Source organism: Hippocampus bargibanti, linkage group LG05 (genome assembly GCF_051943395.1).
Source record: "Hippocampus bargibanti isolate YZ-2025 linkage group LG05, ASM5194339v1, whole genome shotgun sequence".
In the NCBI taxonomy this organism is placed as follows: domain Eukaryota; kingdom Metazoa; phylum Chordata; class Actinopteri; order Syngnathiformes; family Syngnathidae; genus Hippocampus; species Hippocampus bargibanti.
This window is the reverse complement of record NC_142738.1, coordinates 2602658-2616076: the sequence shown is the minus strand read 5'-3', so window position 1 is coordinate 2616076 and position 13419 is coordinate 2602658. Positions and strand designations below refer to the sequence as shown.

At 35.8% G+C, this 13419-nt stretch overlaps 1 protein-coding gene across 2 annotated transcripts in view; it reads right to left on the bottom strand.

The window, feature by feature from the left end:
- plxnb2b (plexin b2b) overlaps positions 1 to 13419 on the bottom strand; it is a 225603-nt gene that overhangs the window by 125390 nt on the left and 86794 nt on the right. The gene's annotated exons all lie outside the window — the stretch shown is intronic.

Sequence of the window (13419 nt, the reverse complement as noted above, 5' to 3'; positions counted from 1 at the left end):
AAAGTAAAACGATTCTCATAAACGTCAGATTTTTTTTCTAGGTTTATATATTTTTTTCATTGCATTTTTGGGGAAAATATCATAATTCCATTTTAACAAAATAAAAAAATTCTAATAACATTCAGATTTTTGTTCTAGGTTTATTATTTTTTTTAATTGCATTTTTTTCTGAAAATATCAGAATTCGATTCAAACAAAATAAAACAATTATCATAAAATTCAGAATTTTTTTTCTAGGTTATTTTTTTAATTGCATTTTTTTCCTGAAGATATCAGAATTCCATTCGAACAAAGTAAAACGATTCTCATAAACGTCTGATTTTTTTTCTAGGTTTATATTTTTTTTTCATTGCATTTTTGGGGAAAATATCATAATTCCATTTTAACAAAATAAAAAAAATCTAATAAAATTCAGATTTTTGTTCTAGGTTTATTATTTTTTTTAATTGCATTTTTTTCTGAAAATATCAGAATTCGATTCTAACAAAATAAAACAATTCTCATAAAATTCAGAATTTTTTTTCTAGGTTTATTATTTTTTTAATTGCATTTTTTTCCTGAAAATATCAGAATTCCATTCGAACAAAGTAAAACGATTCTCATAAACGTCAGATTTTTTTTCTAGGTTTATATATTTTTTTCATTGCATTTTTGGGGAAAATATCATAATTCCATTTTAACAAAATAAAAAAATTCTAATAACATTCAGATTTTTGTTCTAGGTTTATTATTTTTTTTAATTGCATTTTTTTCTGAAAATATCAGAATTCGATTCTAACAAAATAAAACAATTCTCATAAAATTCAGAATTTTTTTTCTGGGTTTATTATTTTTTTTAATTGCATTTTTTTCCTGAAAATATAAGAATTCCATTCGAACAAAGTAAAACGATTCTCATAAACGTCAGATTTTTTTTCTAGGTTTATATTTTTTTTTCATTGCATTTTTGGGGAAAATATCATAATTCCATTTTAACAAAATAAAAAAATCTAATAAAATTCAGATTTTTGTTCTAGGTTTATTATTTTTTTTCATTGCATTTTTGGGGAAAATATCAGAATTCGATTCTAACAAAATAAAACAATTCTCATAAAATTCAGATTTTTTTCCTAGTTTTTTTAATTGCATTTTTTTCGGAAAGTATCAGGATTTCATTCTAACAAAATGAAACAACTTTTTCCTCTCATTAACCACGCACACACACACACACACACACACACATAAACACACACACAGGGAGGAAAAAGTGTGTGTATCCAAGAGAAATGAAAATACACACAAAAATCATTTTGGGTGAATTTGTGAGGACCTCTCCGAAACTTTACCCGATGCATATATAGACCCTCTACAAGCCTTTAGACCGAAAAACTTATGAGGACTGGCCAAAAGGTCCTCACTTGTCAAAAATGTCCTCACTACGTATGGTATAAAATTCATCGTGGTCCTCACAAGAAAAGCCATACAAACACACACGCACACACACACACACACACACACACACACACACACACACACACACACACACACACACACACACACACAGCCAACCAGGCGTGCTGCCCAGCCACCAGTCAGCTTGCTTAGTAGGGATGGCAAATAGTCCCTCCAGAGCTAAAGACACAATGACACAAGCCATATTATTCAGGCTAACGGATCTGGAGGTTCAGAGGGCTAAAACACACACACGCTCCATTTCAATTAGCGAGTGTTCAACAGGGGTGGGCGGGGACGAGGGGCTGTTGCTAACCTGGTTCCGCAATGTCACGGGGAGAAATGATAAGTCATGTGTAAATATCCTAAATCGTTCCAAGATGCCCCGCAATTCAGACATAAATGTTTCCTGAAGCATAAAAATGTATCAAAGTACGTAAAAAATACATGTTAATTCGATTATCACACGTTAAATAACAGTTGTGCATCATTGGTACCGCCCTACCCATTTCATTGGTACCGCCCTACCCACTCTCGAGGACTTGCACACTGCAAGACTCCAAACTAGGGTGCGGAAAATCATACTGGACCCTCCGCACCCTGCCCACCACCTTTTCCAGCTACTCCCCTCAGGCAGGCGCTACCGATCCATGCGCACCAAATCCAGCAGACATTTAAACAGCTTTTTTTCCCCCAAGCCATTAACTCTTTGAACAGTCGCCCAAATGGAACTGTATAGTGCCTCTTTGCAATTTTTTGGATGATGATACTAGTGATGATGATACCAGTGCAGCTAGATAGCTAGCCAGCCAACTTCAAAGATATACAGCTAGCCAGCTACATAGCTAGCCAGCTAATAGATAGCCAATAGATAGCTAGCTAGACAGCTAGGCGGCCAACTAGAAAGATATACAGCTAGCCAGCCACATAGCTAGCTAGCAAATAGATAGCCAATAGATAGCTCCCCAGACAGCTAGCCAGCCAACCAGAAAGATATACAGCTAGCCAGCCACATAGCTAGCTAGCAAATAGATAGCCAATAGATAGCTCCCCAGACAGCTATCCAGCCGACTAGAAAGATATACAGCTAGCCAGCCACATAGCTAGCTAGCAAATAGATAGCCAATAGATAGCTCCCCAGACAGCTAGCCAGCCAACTAGAAAGATATACAGCTAGCCAGCTACGTCCTCGTATTCCGTTCAAAACGATAGATTGACTCAAGTTGTCGGCATTTGGTTGATTAAAATAATGAAAATCATGTTTTGACTTCAATTTTTCAGTCGTGACGAAGACCAACACAATGAATGCGCTTCCAATATGTTTGTTTCAGAAATCCAATCACAAAGCCAATCCTTGACTGTGGCGCAGCGTTCAAATAACCTTGATCACATGTAATGGTTTTTCTCAAGTGTTCCGCTTCTCTTTCACCGATATGATTGTGTTCAAATGTACCAAACGAGAAATTGATATCGCCTGGCTGAGAGCTCTGAAGGCCGACATCTCTGACCGACAAAATGGCCCTGATGGTCATCAACGTCGGAAAGATGGCTGCCATTTACGTCATGGTTAAAAAAAAAAACCAAGCATTTATAATTCGATGCAATCTCCATTTTGGTTCTTTAAACACTAAATAACGATCGGGTCTGGCGTTCTCTTGAGTGATGGGAGGGACTGCACGTGCAATTGAAAAAATAAAAAAATAAAATAAGTAATTAACTAAATAAATAAATACATACATTCACAAGTAAATAAATATACAAATAAATGCACAAAAAAAATAACTACATAAAGAAACAGACAAATACAAAAATAACTAAATAAATAAACACATGAATAAATAATTGAATAAATAAATACATAAATACATAAATAAATGCACAAGTAAATAAATAACCAAATGAATATATGAATGAATAAATGAATGAACACACAAATAAATAAATACACAGGTAAATAAATATACAAATAAATACACCAAAAAATAACTAAATAGAGAAACAGACAAATACAAAAATAACTAAATAAACACATGAATAAATTGAATAAATAAATAAATAAATAAATAAATAAATAAATAAATAAATAAATAAATACATACATAAATAAATAAATGAACAAGTAAATAAATAACCAAATGAATAAATGAATAAATGAATACATGAATAAATAAATAAACACACAAATAAATAAACACACAGGTAAATAAATATACAAATCAATACAAAAATAAACAAATCAACACAAAAATAAACACAGCAAAAAATAACAATAAATAAATAAATAAATACAATTTAAAAAAAATAAAAACAAATAAATAAAAATAAAAAATAAAAATAAAAATAAAAATAAAAATAAAAATAAAAATAAAAATAAAAATAAAAATAAAAATAAAAATAAATAGGTACAGGAGAGGAACTCAGATTGAAGTGATTAGAGACGCGAGGGTTGGCATTGCCCAAAAAAAAATTTGCATCCTTGTGCCTTTTTTAATGTATTTATTTTTTTAAATTGGCGCTATTCCAGGCGCTTGTGTCACCGTGCAGCCGACCATCAAGCCACCACCTTCGCTCCGGTCACCTCAGCGGCTTAAACTTCATCAGACACGTACGGGAACAACCGATTTTTGCACACCTGCCCGTGAAATGCCTTTCAATATACTCCTTGCCCGTAGCAATTTCCACTTGGACCGGGTCGGCAAAATGAGCAAGCAGATACTCGCCCTCGGGGGGCGTCATTATGCCACACACGCCAGCAATGGAGCTCTGGGGTCGACCTACCTCATGTGGCTTTCTCATATTGAAATGGAAGCGGAAGGCGGCGTTTGGAACACAGTTAATAAAAGAATAAAAAATAAAAAATAAAATGCCAAGGGCTTTACATCGGGATTATAAGAACTGGCCAAGAGTCAGGAAAAGCAAGGAGGGGATTGAGCCCCTCACCCGTCTACCAGTTCCCAGAACACAAGGAGCCTTTTATCTCCTGCCAATCACAACCAGATGTGGACGGACTTGCGCTACCAATTCCAAATCCGTCACTCCCAACTCTGCAAAAAAGCAACAACAACTTCGCGCTGACGTAATTCCAGTGATACCTCGGTTTACGAACCCCTTGACTTACGAACTTTTCGGTTTATGAACGTTAAATTTATGAACATTTTACCTTGGCATACAAACTATTTTTCGGGATACACACAGAGCTGCCACAATGATTGATGTGTCATTCGCGAACGAGCCCGTTCTCCTAACAAGAAAATGGTGGCCACTGTTTTTCTCCTCTATTCCCCGCCCCCAGTTTTCGGTTAAAGCCACGTGATTGGTCAAGAACGCAGCAGTGAGGGGAGTTGGCTTAAATATTAAAGGGACAGGAAGATGACAGAGAGAGAGAGTGACAAAATGGATAGAAAACAGTGAAATTTGGACTTGTTTCAACTTTGATAATTCAAAAGCAGAGTATAGACTGCAAGGTTAAAATAGCCCATGAATCAGGCTCCCCAAATAACCCGCACAAGCCAGATGCAAGAAGCTATCAACCCAGCTAAACAGAACATACTTCATGAGGAACTAGGTAAAATGATCGCAGAGAAAGCACCTACAAGGGCTCATTCCTCAAAATGGTGAAAGAAGAAGGCTACGTTCCTCATCAAGTGTTTAATGCTGATGAAACCAGCCTGTACAGTTAATTTATTTAATTATAATACCGTAGCACATTTATTATATATAAAATAAGGTATATTTTGTGTAGTTTTAAGTCTTAGAAAATTAGAAAGTATAAAATTATGTTGTTTTTTTTGTGGACCTTGGAACGGATTATTCTCATTTTCATGGTTTCCTATGGGAAATTAATTTTTGGGATACACACTTTTCACTGTACACACTCTGTCTGGGAACCAATTAAGTTCGTAAATCAAGGTATCACTGTACGCACAATCCCGGCTCAAGCCATGGAATCACATACCACCTCACCCCCTCCCAGGAAGGAATCCAGGAGGCGACGTAGCCAAATCTGAGGTGACACAGACTGGAGGTGTGGGGGGAGGGGGACACATCCAGACCTATTAATGTGTGCGCCTGACAAGCGGGCAGCACCTGGGGACGTCTTCAACAAGTCCGCCCTAGAGCTAGAAAGCTGCAAAAACACGGCTGTTGAGGCAACAGTTAGCCTGTGGGTGTTTTTTCCCCCACTTACTAAATATTTAACATGAACACAATGTATGCCCATCGGCTATAGAAAGTTACAAACAGCTCGCCAAAGTGCGTCAGTTTGGTGTTTTTGGAAAGTGAGGGGGGGCTTTGCAGGTGGTTACAATTAACTATTCATTGATCAATGTCACTCGCATGTACTGCTTCCCTGAGTATCCACCCCCCTCACGGCTCGCCATCAGCAAAACGCTATCAGCCACCACCATCTGTTATCCCCACGGCAAAAAAAAAAAAAAAAAAGTATTGAATCGAGCCACTCAAAAGTCCTTCGAATGGTGATTGCGGGTAATACGCGGGTATTCCAATGTGTCGCCGTTTTCAAAATGGCATCTCGCAATCGTTGCCGCCCGTTGCTTTACATGAGATTGTTCTGATTACATCTGCTTTTGGGCTAGAACGTATATTAGTCCACAAGCGATCGGGTGATTGCGACCATTCGTATAAATAAATAGTAACCAACCGCAGAGCATGAAGTGTAGTGTAGTTAATCGGCATATACCAACCGCAGTGCATGACGCATTTAAAGGTATCAGAAACACTTATAGGACTTGGATTGGATTGGATTGGATTTGCCTTTATTAGTCTCACAGTGGAGAAATTTACAGTTCACAGCAGCAAAGTGATGACTTGTGACCCTATTTTTCTTTCTTTATCGCAGAGAAGCACCTACAAGGGACCATTCCTCAAAATGGTGAAAGAAGAAGGCTACGTTTATCATCAAGTGTTTAATGCTGATGAAAGCGGCCACTCCATTCCATCAAGCCATCAACGACTTTATTATACAGCACAGTTTATTTCTTAAATTATAATATCATAGCACATTTATTAGACATAAAATAATGTATATTTTGTGTAGTTTTAAGGCTTAGAAAATTAGAAAGTAGAAAATTATGTTTTATGGGGAACGGATTATTCTCATTTTAATGGTTTCCTATGGGAAATTAATTTTTGGGATACACACTTTTGGCCCTACACACTCTGTCTGGGAACCAATTCAGTTCGTAAGCCAAGATATCACTGTATATATTTCCCTGCATCTCATTAGCGAGCCCAAGTCAAAAATTCTTACTTATAAATGGCTAAATTCGAAGATGTAGTGGTTAGCATGCACAACATTTCGTTTTTGTTCTCTGGAGACCAGCGGGTGGGAAAAAAAAACACACACACACAACCTCCTTGGCTGAGTTAATTAAACACGGTGCGTATAGTGTCTGGCAAATCCCTTATGTCTCACCCTTGAAAAGAATCATGTCACAACAACTGCAGCTGTTGCGCTCACAGTGTGAGTGGGCCGACTAAAAATACACCGTTTTCTTTTAGACATACCAACAAGTCAATCCAAATGCAAACGGGAGAACATTTTGATGGCATGCTCAAATGAAACAAACCCAAACTTCGGCTAAGTGAGAAATGCTGTTCTGCACCTGCAGAAGATAGCCAGTAAAATACACACATTTTTTTACACACGTAGATACACACACGTGTACACACAAAATTACACACATTTTTACACACATAGACACACCTTTTTACACACATAAATACACACATTTACACACATGAATACACATATTTTTACACACAAGGATACACATGTTTACACAAAAATACACACATTTTTTACACAATTAGATACACATTTTTACACGTAGATACACACACGTGTACACAGAAAATTACACACATTTTTACACACAATGACACACACATTTTTACACACATAGATACACACATTTACACACATGAATACACACATGAATACACACGTAGATACACATGTTTACACACATAAATGCACACATTTGGACACACAAAGATACACACATTTTTACACAATTAGATACACACGTTTTTACACACAGATACACACGTTTACACACATAAATACACACATTTTTACACACTTAAATACACACTTTTTTACACAGATAGATACACATGTTTACACACATAAATACACACATTTTTACACACATAGATACACGCGTTTACACACATAAATACACACATTTTTACACACTTAAATACACACTTTTTTTACACAGATAGATACACATGTTTACACACATAAATACACACATTTTTACACACATAGATACACACGTTTACACACATAAATACACAAATTTTTATACACATCGATACACACATTTTTACACACATAGATACACACGTTTACACACATAAATACACAAATTTTTATACACACCGATACACACATTTTTACACACAGATACACACGTTTACACACATAAATACACACATTTTTACACACATCGATACACACATTTTTACACACAGATACACACATTTTTACACACAGTGTTTCTTGATGATCTCCTTTCTTCTGCTCGACCGTAATTTTCTTCGGCTTAACACTAACCCGTGGTGGGGTCTTTTTCACTCCCATAATAGCAAAAGTACCCCACTCGATAACAAACCACGTCTGCACTCAAAGAAAGGGGATGACGAAAACTACAAGACTATATGATTGCAAATTTAATGTTCATAAGGCGAACAGTTCGGAAGCGAAAGCGTTTGGATGCGGAGGTATCACTATGTATATTTAAATAAAAATAAAACCGCTGTTAAGACAGCAAAGCGACATTGGGGCACTTAGGAGGCAGCGCATTAAGAGGAGCAAGAGCAGCCATTTGTTGCAGAACCCCCCTACGCAGCCCCCTCGTAACCCACAACGCTACTCGCCCTCCCTCTTAAGGCGGATATTCCATTGTGGCCGACTGTACAGATCGATGAATGGGGTCAATAGATCATCAAGCCATCCCTATGTGGCTGAAATAACACGAGGATGAGAGTGGAGATAAGAGCTCCAAATCGATCATTCGGACAGATGAGAGGTGGACATCGGCTGGAAATGGAAGTGAGGGGATGGACCCATATAGGGGGGGAGGGGGCGTTTGAATGCATTTTCCATGTAGCCCTCATTCAGGAAAGTGAGATGAGATTAGCCTGAAAAGGAAAACTGGCCAATCACAGCGCAGGATTGAAAGGACGCTTGATATACAGTAAAGTCTCGTTATATCGATATCGGATATATCGATAGTCCCGGTTATATCGATACTATTTCGATGCACGCACGGTGAAAATTACATGCAAACAGGATCGGATATATCGATAGTCCCGGTTATATCGATATTTTTCGGACTCCCTTGAATATCGATATAACGAGACTTTACTGTATATATATATATATATTTTTGTAATCTTAAATTCTCTCGAGAGGCCGAAGGGACACGTTGGATCTTGTTCTGCTTTCGAAACCGTAAACGAAGTGGGGGGAAAAAAAGCCACATGTTCTTTTCGTAGAGCCAGTTAAAAGAAGAAACAGCTGCCTGAAGATATCAATCGTAAAAGTGATATTATTCGGGAATAATATCACTTTTACGATTGATATAGCTATTAAGCCAACGGAAATATAAATAAGTAAACAAGCTACATATAAATAAATAAATAAATAAATAAATAAATGAATAAGGTTACAAGTCCTTCAAATGTTGCTGATACCTTAAATAAATAAAAAAATAAAAAAATAAATAAAATAAATAAATACATAAATAAGGTTAGAAGTCCTTCAAATGTTGCTGATACCTTAAATAAAAAAAATAAAAAATAAAAATAAATAAATACATAAATAAGGTTAGAAGTCCTTCAAATGTTGCTGATACCTTAAATAAATAAAAAAAAATTAAAAAAAAATAAATAAATACATAAATAAGGTTAGAAGTCCTTCAAATGTTGCTGATACCGTAAATAAATAAATAAAATAAATACATAAATAAGGTTAGAAGTCCTTCAAATGTTGCTGATACCTTAAATAAATAAAAAAATAAAAAATAAATAAAATAAATAAATACATAAATAAGGTTAGAAGTCCTTCAAATGTTGCTGATACCTTAAATAAATAAATAAATAAATAAAAATAAATACATAAATAAGGTTAGAAGTCCTTCAAATGTTGCTGATACCTTAAATAAATAAATAAATACATAAAATAAATAAATACATAAATAAGGTTAGAAGTCCTTCAAATGTTGCTGATACCTTAAATAAATAAAAAAATAAATAAAAAAATAAAATAAATAAATACATAAATAAGGTTAGAAGTCCTTCAAATGTTGCTGATACCTTAAATAAATAAATAAATACATAAAATAAATAAATACATAAATAAGGTTAGAAGTCCTTCAAATGTTGCTGATACCTTAAATAAATAAATAAATAAATAAATAGATCAATCAATCAATCAAGCTAACTAGCTAGCACCAATCTATCTATCACCTAGCTATGTATCAGCTAGCCATCTATTAGCTAGCTAGCTGATAGACGGACGGAGGGACGGATGGCTATGTGGTTATTAGCTATTTATTAGTGATACATTAGCTAGATGACTAGCTATTAGCTGCCTAGTTGTTGGCTATCTATTCGCTATTTACAGTATTTGCTATCCATAAGCTACTATAGTCAGCTACTAGCTGACCATCTATTAGCTATTTATTTGCTATCCATTAGCTAGCTAGCTTTCTATCTATTTGAGTTATTTCGGGTTTGCGTGAACGCTGGCGCACGTGGCTGCCGCTGCTCACCCACAGAAAAGCTTTATCCTGTGCCTGTAAAGTGACCTTGAGAGTTTTGAAAGGCGCTTATAAATGAAATGTATTATTATTATTATTATTATTATTATAAACACTGGCACTTTTTTGAACGCATCCAATCCGATTTGAAGTCAACCTATCTGATTATGAATGAATTGCTCTGATTTGCCATGCATATGGCCATTAGTCAGGATATTCAAGCGCTTTAGCCGATAAAATGTTCTGTTATGTGCATAATTACGCCCCTTATGCGATATATGTATAAAGCATTTTTTTTTTTTAATCCGATCTTTAGCTTGGGGGACATCAAGAATAACGTGAACCAGTCACTCTTAAGTGGTTTGCCGGACAAACTGCACATGCTAATGAGTTAACCAGACAGAATGATCGGTATTAGCGAATTTAAATAGGCAATCAGCGCACCGCTGCCCCCACCAGTCGAAAAGGATTATGTGATTTACATCCAGCTGTGCTTTCCCATTTGCCGCTCTAACACCCTCTTCCCTCTCGGCTGGACACATTTGGCCAAAAGTCCCGAGCGCGCCGGCCATCTCGCCACCTGGCGCATGTCAGACCTCGCCCGTGCCGCTCATGACGTACGTAAATATTCTGTTTTCTCTCATCGCTCCTCAAACCATGCCACAAAAAAAAACATTCGAGCATTAAAGGACAACCGACGCCCTCACGCAAGTTGTGTCCATAATTTGTAAAAATCACTTCAAATGACTTCTACGCAGCGTATTTTACAAAGATTCCACCGCATATAGCTATATTTTACCTTTTAAGACTCGCGCTGAATATTCAGGAAGTCTTGTTTTTGAATTGGTGACGATTCCTGACGTGACGTCACTGAAGGAACGCCCCTGACCGAGAAAGCGACACACAATGCATTGTGGGTACTTTGTTTGGTCTGAAAACTGCATGTTGATCCGTGTTGATGGCAGAATTAGACGGAAAAGACATAAATAACGTGATGGTGAATCGTTGGGTGTTGCACCAAGACTACTATTTGATACTAGTTGACACAAATTTCCAGCAGACAAATCAGCCCATTTCCACCTTCCTACCTACACACCCACCTATCTACCTATCTATCTATCTATCTATCTATCTATCTATCTATCTATCTATCTATCTATCTATCTATCTATCTATCTATCTATCCATCTATCCATCCATCTATCAGCTAGCAGATAGATAGACAGATTTTTGCTAGCTATCTTGATAGCTAGCTATAAATCTAGCGAGCTAGCTGATAGATAGACAGATTGTTGCGAGCTAGCTTGATAGCTAGCTAGGAATCTATGTAGCTAGAAGATTCTGAGATAGTTGTGTTAGCTATGAAGCTAGCTAACTATCAATGTCAGTACAGTGGTACCTCAGTTCTCGACCATAATCCGTTCCAGAACCCTGTTGGAAAACCGAATTGTTCAAACACCGAAACCATTTTTCCCATTACAAATAATGTAAATGGTTTTAATTCGTTCCAACACCCTGAATGTTTACCTTTTTAGTACAGTATTTTATACATTATTTTATGCATGAAATTGCACATTAAAATGCTGACCATCACATAAAAACCAACACAAGCAAAAAAAAATCAAATAAAATAAAACAGCGAGTAGTAAGTTTGAGGATGAGCGGTCGGTCACCATAAGCAGACGCTCCACCCTAAAGAGGAACAGCACGGCAGCCCCGGCGGGCATCTGTTTGCACAGGTGTGCTTACGGGATGTGATTAAGCACGCACACATTACCCGAGCGACGGCGCGATGCTACGCCAAACCAACTGTGGAGAGGTGGTTGGAGGTTGGCGGCTGACATTTGGAGAGCTTCGGGCACAGATGGAACTGATTGGAATTCGAGGATGAATCAAGCCGAGGAGAAAATGAAGCACGGGACCATGACCTGCTGCACGTGCAGATGCTTCTTCTTTGATGCTCAAAACACCGGCAAAAAAACCACATACATGTTTTATAACGTTTATATTTACAAACACAGAGAGAGAGAGAGTGAGGCCGTTCTCCAAAAAAAGAAAATGGCACCCGACTTTTTTTTGTCCTCTATTCCCTGCCCCCAGTCTTCGGTTAAAGCCACGTGATTGGTCAGGAACGCAGCAGTGAGGGGAGGTGGTTTAATCATTAAAGAGACAGGCATACGACAGAGAGAGAGTACAAAATGGATGAAGAACAGTGAAATTCGGACTCGTTTCAACTTTGATAGTTCAAAAGCAGAGTGTAGACTGCAAGGTTAAAATATCCCATCAATCAGGCTCCACAAGTAACCCGCACAAGCCATCTTCCTCATCAAGTGTTTAATGCTGAGGAAACCAGAATGCTGAGGCCACTCCATTCCATCAATAATAATAATAATAATAATATATTTATAAGTAATGTTGAGCAGATTCTTTATTTACATATACATATACATATTTATAAGTGCCTTTAATAATCATAATAATAATAACAATAATAATAATAATAATAATAATAATGATAATGGGTGTACGGATGGATGGATGGATTTGCCTTTATTAGTCTTGCAGTGGAGAAATTTACAATATAATAATAATAATAATAATAATAATAATAATAATAATAATGATAATGATAATGGGTGTACGGATGGATGGATTTGCCTTTATTAGTCTTGCAGTGGAGAAATTTACAATATAATAATAATAATAATAATAATAATAATAATAATAATAATAATAATAATAATAATGATAATGGTGTACGGATGGATGGATGGATTTGCCTTTATTAGTCTTGCAGTGGAGAAATTTACAAAATAATAATAATAATAATAATAATAATAATAATAATAATAATAATAATAATAATAATAATGATAATGGGTGTACGGATGGATGGATGGATTTGCCTTTATTAGTCTTGCAGTGGAGAAATTTACAATAATAATAATAATAATAATAATAATAATGATAATGATAATGGGTGTACGGATGGATGGATTTGCCTTTATTAGTCTTGCAGTGGAGAAATTTACAATAATAATAATAATAATAATAATAATAATAATAATAATAATAATAATAATAATGATAATGATAATGGGTGTACGGATGGATGGATTTGCCTTTATTAGTCTTGCAGTGGAGAAATTTACAATATAATAATAATAATAATAATAATAATAATAATAACAATAAT